Source organism: Tiliqua scincoides, chromosome 11, assembly GCF_035046505.1.
Source record: "Tiliqua scincoides isolate rTilSci1 chromosome 11, rTilSci1.hap2, whole genome shotgun sequence".
Lineage (NCBI taxonomy): Eukaryota > Metazoa > Chordata > Lepidosauria > Squamata > Scincidae > Tiliqua > Tiliqua scincoides.
This window is the reverse complement of record NC_089831.1, coordinates 19,087,751-19,109,308: the sequence shown is the minus strand read 5'-3', so window position 1 is coordinate 19,109,308 and position 21,558 is coordinate 19,087,751. Positions and strand designations below refer to the sequence as shown.

Here is a 21,558-nt window from a genome sequence, read left to right as displayed (position 1 = left end):
TGCAGTGGTGTTGGAACAGCCTGTCCTGTATCCAGCATGGGAATAGCCGCCTTGAGGGCCCTTAAGCAGGGTGGAAAAGCGGGGTATAAATCTCTTAAATAAATAAGTAAGTAAGTAAGGGCAGGAGGTCTGGTCTAGAGGGTAGACCAGTCTAGAGGGCTCCATGAGCCCGAAGATAACATCGGAAGGTCGCCAGTTCGAGGACACCGGCAGCTCCCTGAATGGCGAGACCTTGAAGCAGCTGACAAGCTGAGCTGAGTTATTCCACCTGCTCTTTGGTGAGAGCAAAGAAACGTCTTGGCTGCCCTCTATGTGAGAGATGAAGGAGCTGCTTGCCACTGCCTTGCGTGGGAGGCAACTGGAGGCCAGAAGTGAGATCAGACCAGGAAGATCCATCTGAAATGTTGTGTGGTTCTTGAAAGAGAGAACCTTCTATGATTGTAAAAATCCCCTTGAGGGATTTAGAAACACCTGTCTATGTAAACCACCTTGAATAAAGTCAGAGGAGTAATCCAATGACCAGAAAGGCGGTATATAAATACCTAGTTATTACCTAGTTAAGTAAGTAAGTAAGTAAAGGCTGCTGAAGGTCTTTCTCTGAGGTAAAGGGACTTTTGTCCCATTGCCCTGGGGTAAGCCCCAGCATCTGCTCTGGAGCTACCTGGACTTGATGGTTGGCAACCTTCAGTCTCGAAAGACTATGGTATAAGCCTACAGCACCTGGTATTCCCAGGTGGTCTTCCATCCAAGTACTAACCAGGCCTGACCCTGCTTAGCTTCCAAGATCATGGTAAAAGCCTACAGCACCCGGTAGTCCCAGGCGGACTCCCATCCAAGTTCTAACCAGGCCTGACCCTGCGTAGCTTCCGAGATCAGACAAGATCGGGAGATAGTGTTCAGTATAGGGAGATGGTTGGCAACCTTCAGTCTTGAAAGACTATGGTATAAGCCTACAGCACCCGGTAGTCCCAGGTGGTCTCCCATCCAAGTACTAACCAGGCCTGACCCTGCTTAGCTTCCGAGATCAGTCGAGATCAGGCATGTGCAGGGTAACTGATGGTTGGCAACCTTCAGTCTTGAAAGACTATGGTATAAGCCTACAGCACCCGGTAGTCCCAGGCGGTCTCCCATCCAAGTACTAACCAGGCCTGACCCTGCTTAGCTTCCGAGATCAGTCGAGATCAGGCATGTGCAGGGCCCTGATGGCATCCACCCAAGGGTTATTAAGGAATTGAAGAATGAAGTTGCAGATCTCTTGACTAAGGTATGCAACTTGTCCCTCAAAACGGCCATGGTGCCAGAAGATTGGAGGATAGCAAATGTCACGCCTATTTTTAAAAAGGGAAAGAGGGGGGACCCGGGAAACTATAGGCCGGTCAGCCTAACATCCATACCGGGTAAGATGGTGGAATGCCTCATCAAAGATAGGATCTCAAAACACATAGACGAACAGGCCTTGCTGAGGGAGAGTCAGCATGGCTTCTGTAAGGGTAAGTCTTGCCTCACGAACCTTATAGAATTCTTTGAAAAGGTCAACAGGCATGTGGATGCAGGAGAACCCATGGACATTATATATCTGGACTTTCAGAAGGCGTTTGACACGGTCCCTCACCAAAGGCTACTGAAAAAACTCCACAGTCAGGGAATTAGAAGACAGGTCCTCTCGTGGATTGAGAACTGGTTGGAGGCCAGGAAGCAGAGAGTGGGTGTCAATGGGCAATTTTCACAATGGAGAGAGGTGAAAAGTGGTGTGCCCCAAGGATCTGTCCTGGGACCGGTGCTTTTCAACCTCTTCATAAATGACCTGGAGACAGGGTTGAGCAGTGAAGTGGCTAAGTTTGCAGACGACACCAAACTTTTCCGAGTGGTGAAGACCAGAAGTGATTGTGAGGAGCTCCAGAAGGATCTCTCCAGACTGGCAGAATGGGCAGCAAAATGGCAGATGCGCTTCAATGTCAGTAAGTGTAAAGTCATGCACATTGGGGCAAAAATCAAAACTTTAGATATAGGCTGATGGGTTCTGAGCTGTCTGTGACAGATCAGGAGAGAGATCTTGGGGTGATGGTGGACAGGTCGATGAAAGTGTCGACCCAATGTGCGGCGGCAGTGAAGAAGGCCAATTCTATGCTTGGGATCATTAGGAAGGGTATTGAGAACAAAATGGCTAGTATTATAATGCCGTTGTACAAATCGATGGTAAGGCCACACCTGGAGTATCGTGTCCAGTTCTGGTCGCCGCATCTCAAAAAAGACATAGTGGAAATGGAAAAGGTGCAAAAGAGAGCGACTAAGATGATTACGGGGCTGGGGCACCTTCCTTATGAGGAAAGGCTACGGCGTTTGGACCTCTTCAGCCTAGAAAAGAGACGCTTGAGGGGGGACATGATTGAGACATACAAAATTATGCAGGGGATGGACAGAGTGGATAGGGAGATGCTCTTTACACTCTCACATAATACCAGAACCAGGGGACATCCACTAAAATTGAGTGTTGGGCGGGTTAGGACAGACAAAAGAAAATATTTCTTTACTCAGCGTGTGGTCGGTCTGTGGAATTCCTTGCCACAGGATGTGGTGCTGGCGTCTAGCTTAGACGCCTTTAAAAGGGGATTGGACGGGTTTCTGGAGGAAAAATCCATTATGGGGTACAAGCCATGATGAGTATGCGCAACCTCCTGATTTTAGGAATGGGTTAAGTCAGAATGCCAGATGTAGGGGAGGGCACCAGGATGAGGTCTCTTGTTATCTGGTGTGCTCCCTGGGCATTTGGTGGGCCACTGTGAGATACAGGAAGCTGGACTAGATGGGCCTATGGCCTGGTCCAGTGGGGCTGTTCTTATGTTCTTATGTTCTTATGTTAACTGTTGCTGCACCAGCAAAATCACCGTCGCAAGTCCAAGCAGCTTCGTGTCAGTGGTTCAGGTCTGAGAGGGGAGATATAGTATATAGCAGAGACCTCTGGTGTTAATTTCGCCCCCCTGGGCCCAATCCGCCCCCCCTTTCCACCCTCCTGACCCCCATTTTGCCCTCCTCCCAACCCTGTGCAAGCCAGCACAGGCCTTTCTGCTGGCGCTGTGCTGATACAAGTGCTTTCTGTGACATTTGCGACTGTGCACCTGCTTGTTTTGCTGGAGCTAGGTTGGTTAGAATTGGGCTGTGAGTTTATAATATAAAACTTTATAATATAGATTTAATTTTTTTACTGTTGTAAGTCACTTTGGGAACCTCTTTCTGGGAGGGGAACATGCCACGCCTCGTCCTTTTCAAATTAGCGGAAGAGTGCGGAAGGAGGAGGTGGTAATGGAGCAGCAATGATAAAGGAACAGGGTGCTGTAAGATTGCTCCATTGCCATCTTTTGCCCATCTGGTCTCCTCTTCAAAATGGGATTGTGTGCAGAAATTTTATATGCTGCCACAGGAGCTGTTTCAAATTCAGCCAAGTTGGAATGTCATGACCACATCCATTCCAGGAGAGGAGAGGTTGAGGTTGGAGGAGGAGAGGAGGAGGAGAGGTTGATCATGCACTCAGGTCCAATCAGAATATCAGGGAAAGCTTTGCAATTTATGGCAATGCATGGAAGATATAATAGAGGGAGGCTGGATGAAAGACAAAGACACAAGAGCAGAATCTGAATGCAATTCTATTTCATAAACAGAAATCTGGGAAGTGGCAACCTTCCATCTGACCTACGGAACAGTGCTAATTTTTAATCATTTATCCCACAAACCGCATCTCCCAGGGACATCTTTGAGTTCAAAATATACTTTTCATCATAAAAAAACAAATGCTGGATTTCAGCCTCCGTCAAGTCATCAGCATCGGTTGGCTCACTGAGCAGGATGCTGTTTAGGGGCCAGAGGAAGCCTCTTCCTTGTATGAATGTAATTTGCACTCCCCGCTAAGCTCTTTCGCACTTGAGATGCTTGTGGACACACTTATTGCTGGGGCTACATCATTTCATGGGGCGAAGTAATGAGAGATAAAGCCTTCTTGGGGACTTTAGTTCTGACAGGGCAGTGATGTTTAAAAGAAGAAGAAGAAAAAAACAGGTTATTGCATATCTGTTGACATATTGAAAGTTCAGCAAGGCATTAAATCAAGGGCAAGGAAGTCATGCTTTGTGCACATTCAATGAATACAAGGGGAAAGGGGAAACTGGGGTTGTGCTGGCTGCCCTCTCCTCTCCTGGTGTTTATGCATTCTGTTAACAGTATGTGCATACAAGTTGCACATGTGTAAGCTCTCTCTGTGAAGCCCTGCCAAAGGCAATGTTCCTGATCACACATATACTTGTGCACTCTATAGATTTGTGCCTGACTGCTTGGAGGGGGGGCTATCTCTCTTTTCCCTCTCTGACATGATCACTGAACACAGAAGCTTTTGCCAGAGATTCAGGCTGCTTTTCACATTTTCGCTGAACACACATAAGATGGGAAGCAACAGGCCTATGTATTTTCCATTATACGTCTGCCACATGTATGCTTCTGTCTTCCCACACTTGGAAATCCTGTCTCAATCATGGGGAGCGATGTGAACATACTTGTTGGCAACCTTCAGTCTTGAGAGACTATGGTATCACACTCTGAAAGGTGGTTTTGGAACATCGTCTAGTGTGGCTGAAAAGGCCAATTCGGGAGTGACAATCCCTTCCACACTGGGAGCAAGTGCAGTCTGTCCCTGGTCTGTCTCCCTGGCTATGGGCCTTCCTTCTTTGCCTCTTTGCCTCAGACTGTTGGCCAAGTGTCTCTTCAAACTGGGAAAGGCCATGCTGCACAGCCTGCCTCCAAGCAGGCCACTCAGAGGCCAGGGTTTCCCACTTGTTGAGGTCCACTCCTAAGGCCTTCAGATCCCTCTTGCAGATGTCCTTGTATCGCAGCTGTGGTCTACCTGTAGGGCACTTTCCTTGCATGAGTTCTCCATAGAGGAGATCCTTTGGGATCCGGCCATCATCCATTCTCACAAAAATGACCGAGCCAACGCAGGCATCTCTGTTTCAGCAGTGTATACATGCTAGGGATTCCAGCACGTTCCAGGACTGTGTTGTTTGGAACTTTGTCCTGCCAGGTGATGCTGAGAATGCGCCGGAGGCAGCGCATGTGTAAAGCGTTCAGTTTCCTCTCCTGTTGTGAGCGAAGAGTCCATGACTCGCTGCAGTACAGAAGTGTACTCAGGACACAAGCTCTGTAGACCTTGTATGACTTTGTGTACCTTGGCTCAACGATCTCTGACACTCTTTCTCTCGATACCGAACTAAACAAATGCAACGGTAAAGCAGCTACCACGTTTTCCAGACTCACAAAGAGAGTCTGGTCCAACAAGAAGCTGACGGAACATACTAAGATCCAGGTCTACAGAGCTTGCGTCCTGAGATGTGAACATAAGAACATAAGAACAGTCCCACTGGATCAGGCCATAGGCCCATCTAGTCCAGCTTCCTGTATCTCACAGCGGCCCACCAAATGCCCCAGGGAGCACACCAGATAACAAGAGACCTCATTCTGGTGCCCTCCCTTGCATCTGGCATTCTGACATAGCCCATTTATAAAATCAGGAGGTTGTACATGCACATCATGGCTTGTAACCCGTAATGGATTTTTCCTCCAGAAACTTTTTTTCTGAATAGATCATTCGTCCAGAAACTTTTTTTTCCTCCAAATTCTGAATGGATTTTTCCTCCAGAAACTTTTTTTTTGTCTGTTCTAACTCTCCCAACACTCAATTTTAGCAGATGTCCCCTGGTTCTGGTGTTATGTGAGAGTGTAAAGAGCATCTCTCTATCCACTCTGTCCATCCCCTGCATAATTTTGTATGTCTCAATCATGTCCCCCCTCAGGCGCCTCTTTTCTAGGCTGAAGAGGCCCAAATGCCGTAGCCTTTCCTCATAAGGAAGGTGCCCCAGCCCCATAATCATCTTAGTCGCTCTCTTTTGCACCTTTTCCATTTCCACTATGTCTTTTTTGAGATGCGGCGACCAGAACTGAACACAATACTCCAGGTGTGGCCTTACCATAGATTTGTACAACGGCATTATAATATTAGCTCTTTTGTTCTCAATACCTTTTCTAATGATCCCAAGCATAGAATTGGCCTTCTTTACTGCCACCGCACATTGAGTCAACCCTTTCATCGACCTGTCCACCACCACCCCAAGATCTCTCTCCTGATCTGTCACAGACAGCTCAGAACCCATTAGCCTATATGTGAAGTTTTGATTTTTTGCCCCAATGTGCATGACTTTACACTTACTGACATTGAAGTGCATCTGCCATTTTGCTGCCCATTCTGCCAGTTTGGAGAGATCCTTCTGGAGCTCCTCACAATCACTTCTGGTCTTCACCACTCAGAAAAGTTTGGTGTCGTCCACAAACTTAGCCACCTCACTGCTCAACCCTTTCTTCAGGTCATTTATGAAGAGGTTGAAAGCACCGGTCCCAGGACAGATCCTTGGGGCACACCACTTTTCACTTCTCTCCATTGTGAAAATTGCCCATTGACACCCACTCTCTGTTTCCTGGTCTTCAACCAGTTCTCAATCCATGAGAGGACCTGTCCTCTAATTCCTTGACTGTGGAGTTTTTTTCAGTAGCCTTTGGTAAGGGACCATGTCGAACGCCTTCTGAAAGTCCAGATATATAATGTCTACAAGTTCTCCCGCATCCACATGCCTGTTGACCTTTTCAAAAATTCTAAAAGGTTCATGAGGCAAGACTTACCCTTACAGAAGCCATGCTGATTCTCCCACAGCAAGGCCTGTTCGTCTGTGTGTTTTCAGATCCTATCTTTGATGAGGCATGTGTATGCGTGTTGGAACGTTGCAGTCATGTGATGAAACATTTGGGGATTAAGCCTTTGTATGGCATTGTATGTGCATTCAGAGTCCTTACTCTGAATGTCTAAAAGGGGTTAGATAAATTATATGAATAAGGAACTAGTATTTTGTGTATTTTGCGTGTTGGTAGCAGTGTATATAAAGCTGAATCTTGCACTTGGTCATGCATTTGCAAAGCCTACACAGAATCAACTAGGATCAAACATGGGCAAGACTTGACAACATCTTCTGAACATTTTGCTCAGACATAAAGGACATTTAAAAGAATCCTTGCATACATGGGAATGTATATAGACAAAACTAGTTAACCTTTACAGAATGGAGAGGTTTATCTCTCTTCATATCGTGAGCTCATCAAGACTTTACAGCACAAGGGAAGCAAATAATGGATTGGTAAAACAGATATGTCAAATCACTCTCAGAAATTTCACTAGTTTTATTAAAAACTTGGTTTAATCAACATCTGAACATTCTTCAGATGTTTTGCTCAAGGTGGCACTTGGCCAATCTTCCACCACGTGGGCTATAGTGTCTATACCAATGCATTCTGGGACAACAAAAGAGGAGCAAGAAACCTGGAGGTGGATCTTTAAAGCTATTTTTCCACTGATTTGGTATTCACTGATTTTTTTTTAATCCAATGAGGTTTCCAGAACAGAACCCCAGTGGATAACAAGGCACAACCTATAGATAGAAACTATGGGGAATGTGCTGTCTGTTGAACCAGTGTAATGTCTGCATATGTTGTTTGACTCATTTTGGTTTTCATCCAAGCAGTAATGGCACTTCCAGTTAGTAACAGGAGCCTCTTCTGGAGAGTGAGGGTAGAAACCATTGCCCTCAATCTGATTTGAGTTCTTGAAACCACATGGTACCACCCTGAAGCTATCAGAGTCAGGTCAGTGTTTCCTGAAATGCACTCACCACCACTGGTAAGTTCACCCAACTATCTGTTCCTGCTTGCCTCTCTGTTTTAAAAATTCCTAATGTCCTCCACATACTTCCCTACCCTATCAGTAGGCCAGCAACATCGCTGGGCGAATTTTGTCTCAGCCCTAATTGGAACTTCTCTGACTTATGTCAAAAACTTCTCAAATGTTCTGGCTGAAGAACTCCCAAATTCATTTTAAGTTGGGGGTGACATCCAGCTGATGGCGCTTTGCTAGTTATTAATGTCACCCTGCAGAAGCAGAAACCATCCAGCATATCCTCCTTACACTATTTTACTTAAAATGTGGATGTATTTCTCGCCTTTCCTTGAATGTTGGAAGCAGCAGCACGAAATTACATTCTGAACTAATTTAAGCTCAGCTCTGTAACATGGTCATGATGAGCATCTTAAGTATTGATGGGTATCTTCTTTGGCCAGACCACTGTCCCACCCAACCAGATTTCCTCCCCTGTGATTCACAGCGAGGATAACAATATCAGTGATTTGCTGTAATAATAATAATAGCAGCTCTCATAATTGTAATGTTAGTAATTCACGGTCACAGTCATCAACACAATTAGTTCCTGTCGTTCATCACTGCTCTTATTAATTACTAGCAAAGATGGCCTCAAGGCAACATACTTTCAATCTCATTTGCAATTTGGATGTGCTTGAAAACAGAGAAGGGAGAGGTTATCCATCTAGAAGTGTACATTTGATATTGGTTGATCTTGACTCGAGAAGTGGATATTTGAAGAAAAAAATACCTGCAAGTACTGCAACAGAATGGTCAAAATGAAATTTATTTCTACACACACCCCTACAAAATAGTGCAAAACAGGCAACATGTCTTCCTTGAACTGTATTCAAGGATAACCCTTTCATGCACTGAAAAGAACACAACCAAAGAGGAACTGCTACCACTGTAAAAATCCAAATATCCACAGAGTTACAAGGTTGTCAGTTTTGCGATGGTCTTTAACAGGATAAACTAAATAAGGTCAACATGTAAAATTCAGTTGCTTTGGAGATCATGAGGGGAAAAAAAGAAAGAAGAGTTTAATCTGCTACGGCTTATCACCTCCAGAGGTCCAAAAGCTGTTTTACTGTATCTGCTTATTTAGCTGATCCTGTTTAGAAAGCATCGGAAATAAATGGGGGCAAATGCATTCATCATGCAAACCCCAGCTAGAAAAAAATGTTGCCTCTAGCAAGACTTTGGGGGGAAAAAAACCCCCAAAACGCAACAGGGGTTTGAAATGCAAACAGATTCGACTTGCTAGCTATCAGGTGCATTTGACACAACTTCGGCTTCTGGTTAGCTCTGAGCTCCACTTATAGGCATCATTCTGACATCGTATTTACCGCAGCCATCCTTCAGTTGTCATTTCGATTTGGGAAAAGTGTCCTGGTGGTTGCCCAATTCGATCTGTATATGGGTCTCTGAACTACATCCCCAACCAATACATCCCACAACTGATCAAGAGCACAGAGCAGCTAAGCACCATTTTCACATATATGTACTTCTCCATGAACATTTGGAGGGCTAAAAAGGAGACCTGTGGTTAACCCAGGTGTGCACATACAATTGATCGTTAACATGGAATACAGGTCATGCCTCGTTATTCAATATTTGACTCACCACTGATACTGAGGTTCACCTTTAAATGCCTTGTAATAAGGAAAAAAGCACCACAACCCAATTTCCTACCTTTGTGTTGTTAAAGAATAATAATAATTTCATTCCATTCAATTCCATTATTCACCCTTGAATGAAGTATAGTGTTTATACCAGTGGTTCTCACACATTTAGCACTGGGACCCACTTTTTAGAATGAGAATCTATCAGGACCCACTGGAAGTGATGTCATGAGTGGAAGTGACATCATCATCAAGTAGGAAAAATTTTAACAATCCTAGGCCACAATCCTACCCACACTTACCCAGGAGTTAGTCCCATTTACTATCATTGTTAAAAGCATATACATAGTAGACTGTACAGGTCTGTAACGTTTCCCCAAATGAAGTCACGTACTGTGGTAGCACCAAGTAATATAATAAAAAAAATATTGAAATGAATAGGGATCCACCTGAAATTGGCTCACAACCCACCTAGTGGATCCCGACCCACAGTTTGAGAAACACTGGTCTATACCAATGCATTCTAGGGCAACGAAAGAGGAGCAAGAACCCTAGAAGTGGATCTTTAAAGCTATTTTCCCACTGATTTGGTATCCACTGATCTTTTTTTTTTTTTTTAATCCAATAAGGTTTCCAGAACAGAACCCCAGTGGATAACGAGGCATGACCTATAGATAGAAACTATGGGGCATGTGCTGCTGTTGAACTTGGACTACTAGATCCTTGTTCACAGATGCCAGTCGCATAACAGGGAAAACTTGAAAGTACATTCAGTACATACCACAAAGTAAAACAGATAAATGGTAGTATCATGGCAGGTACTACCAAAGTTGGATCATACATGGCTGAAGGTTGTTGATGTCCAGAGACATTGGCAGGAAAACATTCTCAACAGCAAGATGAAGGACTCCCAGTTCCTTGGAGTTTTCCCCCCCTCATCATCTATGGAGGAAGATGCAGCTGCTACTTTTTGAGATGGTTCAAGGACAGCCCTCCCTGCAAAGTATATGTGTTTGCATATTCATCCTACATTGTTCCTTCTTTCTCTAACCTGGTCTCACTCACATCAAGGCAAGACAGCAAAACTAAATGGAAATTGTGGTGCAACTAGCATGATACCGCACATGTAAAATGGCAACATTAATAAGGACCTTCTCTTCCCAATGCACCCCTGCCTGTCCAGCAGAAGAGGCCGTCTATCATGTTGTGCTCCCATCTGAAGTGCAGTTGGTAGAGATACAAGAGAAGTTATTTTTTTGTTGTGGCACCGAGCCTCTGGAACTCACTGCTCCTGTAGATTCATTTCGCCCTTCCTTGTTCGCATTTTGTCACTCAGTTCACAGCCCAATCCTATCCATACTTTCCTGGGAGTAAGCCCCATTGACTCTAGTGGGACTTACTTCTGAGTAGACATGCATAGGATTGGGCGGCTAGGCCAATCTTTCACAGTGGCTCCTTGCTCTTCATTCAGGCTGATTCTGAATTCAGAGAGGCTGGTCCTCTCTGATTATGTATATTATCTGCTGGGCTGTTTTTATATTATTTTCTTTAATGAGTATGTAATTATTGTAAAACAACACGAGTTGCTTGTTTTGGGGGCCACAAAGGTGGTGTATGAATAATTTTATTGCACACATCCTACTGTTGCAATATGCATCTGTTTGTATAACTGTGTGCATGCACAGAATTTGTTTGGAAAAGAACAAATCTGCAGGAGTTTCCATGGATTCTGCTAGGGACTTTTGAGAGGGCGGGGAGGCAGAGTGGAAAACTCTAGAGAAATAAAGTGACAGGTTTTCCCCGTCCTGAATCTGCACAGCGTTGAATGGGAGGTGGCGGGGGGGGGGGGGGAACCTGGGCTTCCCTTCCTTTTGCTGGATGGTTTCATCAAGAGAATATTTCCATGGTGCTCTAGGCCAATTCTGTTCTGATTGCTTTTTACCAGATCAAAAGGAAAATGAAATAGATTGTAGCGAGCACACGGAACAGACATGTCTGCACAGCATGCAAAAATGGGGGGGGGGACCACAATTGGTGCCTCCAGCCATGACCTTTATTTTCCATTAATGGACCCAGGTGAATGTCGACTATGTTTGAAACTGCATATAATGAACTGAAAATAAGAGGATAAACAGCAGCATTTAAGGGCCCTCTTTTTATTTTATTTTTTCCTCCTCCTCTAGGATTGCTGAGCTTTTTCTGGTAATGGTATTGGCATGGAGATCTTTTTAATGGGCCCTGATAAAGGGCTTGAAAATAGATCTCAGCCTTAGGCATTTCTAGACAATAAAACAAAGCTATATATATATATATATATATATATATATATATATATATATATATATATATATATATATATATATATATATATATATATATATATATATATATCAGTTTCGTCTAGTCACTAGATGAAACTGACATATTAACAGTTTGGAGAGACAGGGCTCCGCGATCTACTCATTTTGCCTCGCGATCTACCGGTAGATCGCGATCCACCTATTGAGCACCTCTGCTCTAGAATTTCTAGAGGCATGGATACAAATGTTGGCAGGTTTTTGATGATGCCTGGTTGAAAGGAAATGGGCTTGTTTTGCTACCTGTCAGAGACCCTGTTTTGCCTGGGGGAGGGGAAATACAGATGAACATCACCTAGGAGAGGTAGAGCACTCAAAGAATTCCATCATGCTTGTGTCCTGAGTACACTTCTGTACTGCAGCAAGTCATGGACTCTTCACTCGCAACAGGAGAAGAAGCTGAATGCTTTCCACATGCGCTGCCTCCGATGCATCCTCGGCATCGCCTGGCAGGACAAAGTTCCAAACAACACAGACCTGGAACGAGCTGGAATCCCCAGCATGTATACGCTGCTGAAACAGAGACGCCTGCCTTGGCTCGGTCATGTCGTGAGAATGGATGATGGCCGGGTCCCAAAGGATCTCCTCTATGGAGAACTCGTGCAAGGAAAGCACCCTACAGGTAGACCACAGCTGCGATACAAGGACATTTGCAAGAGGGATCTGAAGGCCTTAGGAATGGACCTCAACAGGTGGGAAACCCTGGCCTCTGAGCGGCCCGCTTGGGGGCAGGCTGTGCAGCATGGCCTTTCCCAGTTTGAAGAGACACTTGGCCAACAGACTGATGCAATAGGTAACAAATACACTCCCCCTCTTGATATCTAACGATCTATCTTTTCCTTCCCACAATTTGACCTACACTACGTGACAACTTAGTGTTATTCCAAGGGAAATTGTGGGCAAACAAGATGGAAGCTAAAATTGTTGTACCCACAGTTGCCCTTGAAAAAATGCTATGGTATCATGTTAAGTGTTTCAGAGGGGAATTGTGGAGGACGTTGGCACTGTGCCAGCTGGCAGGAGGAAGACCACTGCTCCCATCACTGGTGCTGCAAAACAGGCAGCCACAACATAAGGTGTGGGCAGTCTTGACCCCCTTTCACCCAGCAACTCTCCCTTCTTCCTGAACATGGAGCTCTATCACTAGCACAGCATGACCACTTGCAAGGAATCCGATTTTACTGCAAAATAATCATACTTCAGTCCCTTGGCACACTGTCTGCAGACTAATAGGCTTCCTAAGAACTGTATCCCCCTATTGTCTAAGAAAGATAAATTTGTTACAGATAAGAATGGCCAGAGTTGCAGAGACTGCCCACAAGCTGGGGAAAATATTTGCTCAGGTTAATTTGGTGAGTTGTAGAAATGTTATATGACTTATTGATTACAGTCCGTTCTTTCAAATCTGCAGGAAAAAGTATATTGATTTTAATTCTGTGAATTGTAGAGGTACTATCTATATAGCATTTATCTTTTAAAAAAGAAAACCAAGGCATTGTTGATAACATATTTTATCCTGTTTTATTCATCTAGTGTACGACTGTAATGGCCGTAATGATTGCCAAAAAAAAAAGTTCTTAAACAATGCTGTCCAATATATATTTATGTAAAAGTAGTTTACAGCCCAAACCTAAGGTCCCTGGTGCTACCAGGTGCAAAATGGCTACTGTTGCATCAAGCAGGGCCAGGGAGGCCGGCCGAAGCCTCATCAGAAGCAGGGGAGTTTTGTCCTCTCCCCTTAAGGAGTTGGTGCTCTGCCACAGAATTAAAGGCCCTTTTCCAGAAGGTCTGAGTTTTCCGACAGAAGTGTCGACCAAGGTCTTTCCCGTCCTTGCCCAGATGCTTGCACATCATCTTCTAAACAACTCTTATAGCAGAATCCTGATTATATCTACTCAGAAGTAAGTCTCCTTGTGTTCGGTTGAACTTACTCCCAGTAAAAGGTATACAGCAGTGTTATTCAAACTGTGAGGCGCGGCTCCTTAGGGAGGCGCCAGGAACTCAAAGGGGAGGCGTGGGATGTCCTCTCGCAGCGATATAGTAACACCCTTGGGCAGAATACGAGCCCGTCTTCTGCACGTCTTCTGTGCTTTTTTTTTAAAGCAGAAGAAACGGGAGTTGCTCAGCTGCGAGAGTGGCTGCTGCCGCCCCACCCTCTTCTCCTTCCACTCCGAGGCTGCTGCCTTCTGTGTTCGCTGCATGTTGTTTCCAAAGCTCTACGACTCCAACCCCCATCTGGCAAGTACCGAACATGCTCATTTTGCAGTCCTTGTCCTTGCTGACCGTCAGAAAGAAACCCTCCTTGATCCTTGTCTGGTTGGTTCCCAGTTCCCAGCCTGGGATCGCTTCTCATCAAAGTGAAATCTCTCTTTTCAACCCCTCCCTCTTCCACCCCCCCTTTTGATCTCCAAACCTTCCCGCTTTCCTCCCCCTCCCCAAATAAAACGCTTCCTATTTTACCAGTCACCAGGGGTCTTAAAGTTGCTTCCATGCAGTTGGCGGGGGGGGGGGGGAATGCAAAAACAAAGAAGCCTGTTAAGATGCTGGATGATATGAAGCATAAAGAGAATCTAAGAGATAAGCAGGAACCAAGAGGCTTCAGTGATGGGTAGACTCATCTGTCCATGTCTGGAGGACATCATAGCCCTGGAAGTTGTTCATCCTTCATGGAAGGACCATTGCTCAGTGGTACAGCACATGCAACAACCAAGTTCAATCTCTGCCATTTCTACTTAGGGCTATCAAAAAGCCTGGAAAGTCATTGCCAGGCACAAAACCACCTAGACAGTCTAATGGTCTGACTCCCTGTAACATAGATCATATATTCATAATTTGCTGCCAAAAGAGGCTCACCCCTAGGGACAGTAGAGCACAGACCCACAACTTCCCACCCCTGGCCCCATCAGCTCCAGGGGCCCCATTGCCCAGATTGGCCCCATTGCCCAGATTGTCGTCTCTACTCTGTTTCCTTGGAATTTCATGCCCCACTACCCAACCCTCATAACCTGGCATCTCCACTCATGTATAAACAGAAAAAAACACACTTCTTTATATACACCCTCTTAGATGCAGGCAGCCAGCCACAGCAGGCTACCAGCTTCTTCCACTCTCCTACCTCTTTTGCTGCCACACACTCCTCTGATGGCCCCAGCAATAAAGTTCTGATTTATAATTTATAGGGAACCTTCTGCTGGGTCTTTAATGCTTTTTATTTCTTCGGGAAACACTGGCACGCGGGCCTTAGTCAGCACATCATAGCAGAAGGTGCAGGTGTTTCAAAGACCCCAGATGCAAGACGCAGCAGCCAACGATGGACTCGGATAAGCAGTTTTTTAAGATTCTTGGCACACACTGTGCCAGCTAACTCTTTAATACTTTAAATCAAGCCTTATCAATCTCCCTGCTAGGACTTTAATTTAAAATTAACAAGGCAGCTATCCCAACTTTAATAAATAACTATTGATTATTTCTCCACCCCCTTTTTAAAGAAAAGAACTTGGGTGGAGGCTTATGCCACCTCTGGCTGGTTACATGTGTCAATATGTACAACAGCTATTAAAGCCTTATTAAACCCCGCAGATCCAGGCAAGGCATCAATGGCGGCTTGCTCTTTAATTAACTGTTGTGTGTGCGTTTCAGAGTTTAGCTGTGTACATAAAAAAGTATATGCAATTTCCTCTGGAGTGTGCACTGCTTGCAGAAGATGTCAGGGGAGAAGGAAAAAAACACCAGGTTTATGAAACAAACAAGACTTGCCTTTATCTTAAGAATAAATGTAACACATGATGGACTATATATTGCAAACCTGGTAGCAGTGTGCCTTGGGATATGACAAAAACTCAAAGATTGTGCGTGTCTGTGGTGTGTGTGCTCTCACAGAAGCCCAGGTTTGTAATCACAATCTGTCCTTTGCCTTGTCGTGAACAAACAGCAACTGTTGATGGTTTTTTTATGTAGTTAGTGCCATGGCCCAAACCTCAAGTGGCAATGAAGCTTCATTCACTCAGAGTTAGTCAGATCTCTGATATCTGCACCGGCGACTAAGGGCCCAATCCTATAAAATTTTCCAGTGCCAGTTCTGCTGTGCCAATGGGGTAGGCACTGCTTCCTATGTTAGGGAGGCAGTCTCAGAGGCCTCCTCAAGGTATGGGAACATTTGTTCCCTTACCTCGGGACTGCATTGCGGCTGCACCGCTGCTGGAAAGTTGGATAGGTTTGGGCCCTAAGATGGCACAACCCTGGATTTCAGCTATAGTTGGACTCCATGTAGTTGGCTCGGTCATGTTGTGAGAATGGATGATGGCCGGATCCCAAAGGATCTCCTCTATGGAGAACTTGTGCAAGGAAAGCGCCCTACAGGTAGACCACAGCTGCGATACAAGGACATCTGCAAGGGGGATCTGAAGGCCTTAGGAGTGGACCTCAACAGGTGGGAAACCCTGGCCTCTGAGTGGCCTGCTTGGAGGCAGGGTGTGCAGCATGGCCTTTCTCAGTTTGAAGAGACACTTGGCCAACAGACTGATGCAATAGGTAACAAATACACTCCCCCTCTTGATATCTAACGATCTATCTTTTCCTTCCCACAATTTGACCTACACTACGTGACAACTTAGTGTTATTCCAAGGGAAATTGTGGGCAAACAAGATGGAAGCTAAAATTGTTGTACCCACAGTTGCCCTTGAAAAAATCCCTAGCATGGAATCCCTAGCATGTATGCACTGCTGAAACAGAGACGCCTGCGTTGGCTGGGTCATGTCGTAAGAATGGATGATGGCCGGATCCCAAAGGATCTCCTCTATGGAGAACTTGTGCAAGGAAAGCGCCCTACAGGTAGACCACAGCTGCGATACAAGGACATCTGCAAGGGGGATCTGAAGGCCTTAGGAGTGGACCTCAACAGGTGGGAAACCCTGGCCTCTGAGTGGCCTGCTTGGAGGCAGGGTGTGCAGCATGGCCTTTCTCAGTTTGAAGAGACACTTGGCCAACAGTCTGAGGCAAAGAGGCAAAGAAGGAAGGCCCATAGCTAGGAAGACAAACCAGGGACAGACTGCACTTGCTCCCGGTGTGGAAGGGACTGTCACTCCCGGATTGGCCTTTTCAGCCACACTAGACGCTGTTCCAGAACCACCATTCAGAGCGCAATACCATAGTCTTTCGAGACTGAAGGTTGCCAACGACAATAAAAAATGGGACTCCATCAGAGTGACATCCTCCCTTGGAGCTCTCTGAGATTCTATAGCTCTGAGGTTTTATCTTGGCAACCCGCTCCTTGTGAGGCCCTGGATGAGGGCAGGCTGGTTGTGTTTGATACTGGACACTTCAGAATTTCTTGAATTCACTTGTTTTCAGAACTCTTATGAAAGCTGCCTTGCTCCCCTAAAGATGGAAAGGTGGGGCAGAAATGCTTTAAATGAAATAGACAAGCAGACATCCCATTCATGCAACTGAAATATGGGCAGCCATTAGGCACATCATGCACCGTTAAGCTAGCTCAGGTTGGCATCTGCTGTCTAGAAGTGCCACAGCCAACCAACCAAGCCATCCCCTACTGAGCCATCTACTCTCTTTAGATCACTGATGCCAACACCACCTCCACAGGCAGGAGTTCCATCCCAGTAGCCCCGGCGGCCGCCTCTGACACACTCCGCCAGCTGCTAGCTTCACATCAAGCTTTCTTCATTGGAAGGACAGATGCTGTCATTGACATGTACAGATCAGTGCTTAAATGAACCTTTTCATCTGTCACTTTATTAAAAATAAACGGAGGGAGCATTTGAGTCTTTTTTTAGAAATCTCTGCACCTGGCAATCACCAATGCACACTGGAGGAACGTGGAGAGATTAAAACGACTCTGATTGCTTTATGCTCCGTCTTTCAGCATGCTTGAGGTTCCTTCTCTCTCTCCCCCACCCTCTTCCTCTCCTTGCACTTCTCAATCAGCTATGAGGGGGATCATGACATGAAGAATTTAGCTAAGGGAAGTCTGATGAGTTTATAAGCTATCAGTCTTTAAAGTCACACAGTTAGCTATTGCCCACAGTTTCCTGAAGCAGACATGCTTCGTTTTCAAAATGAGTCTTCTAAAGGAGAGCAGCTAGTTTGACAAGCGTCATTTCCAGCCAGACCGGTCCTATTCCAGGTTAGATGAATGATCAGAAGAAATATGCTTCTGAATACAGTTCTGGTTGTGTGCAAGTGGACATAAGTGGTCAGGGCTATGTTCACCCTGACCCCATGAACTGTTGCCATCACCTAACCTTCCACTTACCCCAAGGTTACCCCAAAATGTACTATGCCAGACAGCATAGTTCAGAGCACTCCAGGAGCCAGTGGAATGTCCTCTTTCCCACCAGGGCTGCACTTGGACTACAGGTCTCAGCTCCCCTGGGGAGAAAATATAAATACACCCTCTGTACCTTTCCTATCAAGGGGTTGTTGTTGGCAACCTTCAGTCTCAAAAGACTATGGTACCATGCTCTGAATGGTGGTTCTGGAACAGCGTCTAGTGTGGCTGAAAAGGCCGATTCCGGAGTGACAATCCCTTCCACAATGGGAGCAAGTGTAGTCTGTCCCTGGTCTGTCTCCCTGGCTATGGGCCTTCCTGCTTTGCCTCAGTCTGTTGGCCAAGTGTCTCTTCAAACTGGGAAAGGCCATGCTGCACAGCCTGCCTCCAAGTAGAATGCTCAGAAACCAAGGTTTCCCATCTGTTGAGGTCCAATCCAATTCTTCAGATCCCTCTTGCAGATATCCTTGTATTGCAGATGTGGTCTACCTGTAGGGCACTTTCCCTGCATGAGTTCTCCATAGAGGAGATCCTTTGCGATCCGGCCATAGTCCATTCTCAGGACATGACCAAGCCAAGGGGTATATCACTCAGATAAGTAGGAGCGGTAGCATTTCGACCTGCTCAAACCCTACAGCTTCTGATACCACCACCATTGCCTCCCGCACCAAAGGAAAACACTGAGTGCCTAGAGACTGGGGAGAGGAGAGGTGCCAGCAGAGACAGTTAGGCTTGGGTGCATTGGGGTGCTTTTTCTGCAAGCAATATAATCACTCATACAGTCTCAGGGATTTGCACACTTTTGCCTGGAACCTGTGCAAATTCCTGAGTCCTTTCAGGTGAGCCAGGAAATGCTTGAGGAAGCTGTTTTAGTTTGATTCAGCAGGACCACCTTATGTTCTTAAAATGTTTAGAATCTGGATGTAAGTCAAGACTTTTTTGTTTAAATTGCAGTAATCTTCCTGTGTAATTCGTACACCACTCAGTTCCTTGTCTTGAGAGAATGGCAGCCTGTTAGACAGGGAGAAATCTTAAGCTGGTTTATCTGAACTGCTCCCATCCAACCCCCAGACTCTGCACAATGAGGAATGTCCAGAGATGCTGCCTCCACTGCATCAATGCACTCCAGCTTCCTGCTGTCTCTGTATGTCCCAACTCCTGTGAGCTGATGGAGCGAGAACAAGGCTGGTCATGCAGCATTAGCTCAAGCGTTGATCCCAGGAGACCCGATTGACATACCATCAAACAGAGAAGGTATAGAGCAGGAATTTGAGGGTATAAAAGCACAGTTTTCTCTGATGGAGACAAGGGAAGAAGGTTTAAGGAAGGTGAGTTTGGAACAGGAATGTTAATAAACTCAGACTGATGGCAAAATTGCCATCAGAACGTGAGAAAGAAACCTGGAGCCTTTTGAGCAGAAATGGAAAGTAACAGAGTGAGAAAAAACTGTCAGTTATGAAGGTGATGGCTGTATTGAGACTTCATAGATGAAATACATTTGCTCATTGGTTTCTAAACTATGTTCCAGGTGTTCCTCAATGAGAAGACCTCTAATGGCAGGCAGGTTTTCCTGAATGACAGACAGACAGCCCACCACCTGTCCACCTCTCATCTTATCTTGTTTAAGCCAGCAGCAGGAGAGCTTTAGCAGTTCTTTAGCACACGTTCTGAGCAGACACATTGATGCAAATGTACTTCCTGAGAGTAGGAGGTTCAGGAAAACACCACTGCATTAGATCACAGCCATTAGAATTGAGCCATTTCTGCCCCATGCAACAGGGATCAAATGTGTACACCTGTGGGCTGGGCAGAAATGGGTTAAATCAGCCTGAGCTTGATGGAGGGACAACCTAGGTAACTATGGCATCTGTACTTCGTTAGCCCTTTCCTATCCTGATATTGTTTCCATAGTTAATATTGAAGGATACTTTACATATCTATTCACTGCTAAGCCACTTGCCTCAGATTACAGGGTGCACTCCCCCCCCCTCCCAACAAACAGGCAATGGTGTATTGTGTTGCGGTGCAGAACCAACAAACATGCTTGCGACAACCTGGATAAAAGGAACAAGCAAAACTGAGGAGGGAAGGACTGAGAAGTAATTTCTGCCTCCAGATTTCAGTCCCTCAATCTCATGTGCTGCCAAGAGGGAAGCCTGCAAAGAGGGCTGAAGCAGAGGCAGTAAAAAGAGGAGGAAACTCAGCAATTACACCCTAATGCAGAGGCCGAGAGTTCTGCAGAGAGGCACATCATCTTGTGCACTGAGAGGTGAGAAGAGGAGAAATGCCAGTTCCCCTGTTGTTATTTTGCAAGCTGTCACCAGGGAAGAGGCAAGGCGGTGGCAGCTGCAGCTGGGCTCCCCAACCCAATCACTGCTTCTCCTCTGGGGCTCTCTGCTCCTAATCAATTACAAAGGAAGCAGCAGCAAGCCAGGGGGGCAGGCAAGAACAACTGACCAAAAAAAAAAAAAAAGACTGCTGGCAAACTCTTCTAGGAAGTCATTAAAAAACAGTTTCTCCTCACTCACTGTCTTTCCTTCCATCTGTCCAGCTAACAAGTGCCAAAGCACTGTGAATCATAGATAATCACCCAGAGAAGACCATTCTAGGGAGGGAGGGAAGGAGGAAAAATGAGATCCTGACTCTCTCTCTCTCTCTCTCTCTCTCTCTCTCTGTGTGTGTGTGTGTGTACTTCTCAACCAATGGTAGGGCCAGCATCAGCACAAAGCACCCTTGGACAGTGGCTGAGGGCCCAGCATCCCAAGGAAGTCATTTTGATGCTTGCCTTGGACCACTGAAGATGATGCCTTTGAACCAGCCATTACCAGCTGCAGGCTGGAAAGGTCTTCCTCCCCTTCTTGGAAATGAAAGAAACTCTAGTAAACCAGGGCTGACTCAGCCATGAGGCTGACAAAAATGGTCTCTTCTAGTAGCAAGTTTTATGTTTTTTTTTGTGTTTTTTTTTGGGGGGGGGGGGGGAGCAGCAAATTTATGAGAGATGCCCCACACCCTTCATTTGCCCACAACTCAATCTGACTCACTGCCACTGGGCATCTTCAACCAGCTCTCTGATCCTTCATTGCAACTGATCTGAATTGGATCACTCACTTTCACAAGTGATTTCCTGGCTGGCTCCAGCTTCTTGCCTGCCCAAGAAAGCCTGGAGTGTCCAGAAGGAGAGAGTCAAAGCTCCCTCCACACTCCTCTCTCCCTCTTAGCACTGAATTCTAAGGTGACCTTCTGGCTTTCAGCCTGCCTGTCTCCAGCCTGCTGTCTGTCCATCTACTACATGGTCTCTGCTCAAGTCCAGTGCTCGGCACCAATAATGAATGCTAGTGTATGTTCCAATTTAATAAGCAAAAAATGTATACATCCCTTCATATTTCAAAATGGCATTAATTTTGGGGTTCTGGTTATATGCAGATTTATCTAAATTGAATTGATTAATTGGCTAAAGGGCAGGTGATTAATCAGCTAAAAATTATTTAATTAACTGACAGTCCTAAAGGAAATAA

The 21,558-nt window shown here is 45.6% G+C and overlaps 1 pseudogene; it reads right to left on the bottom strand.

The window, feature by feature from the left end:
• Nucleotides 1–947: 947 nt before the first annotated feature.
• LOC136662946 (5S ribosomal RNA) lies at nt 948–1,065 on the bottom strand (annotated as a pseudogene).
• Nucleotides 1,066–21,558: the final 20,493 nt, after the last annotated feature.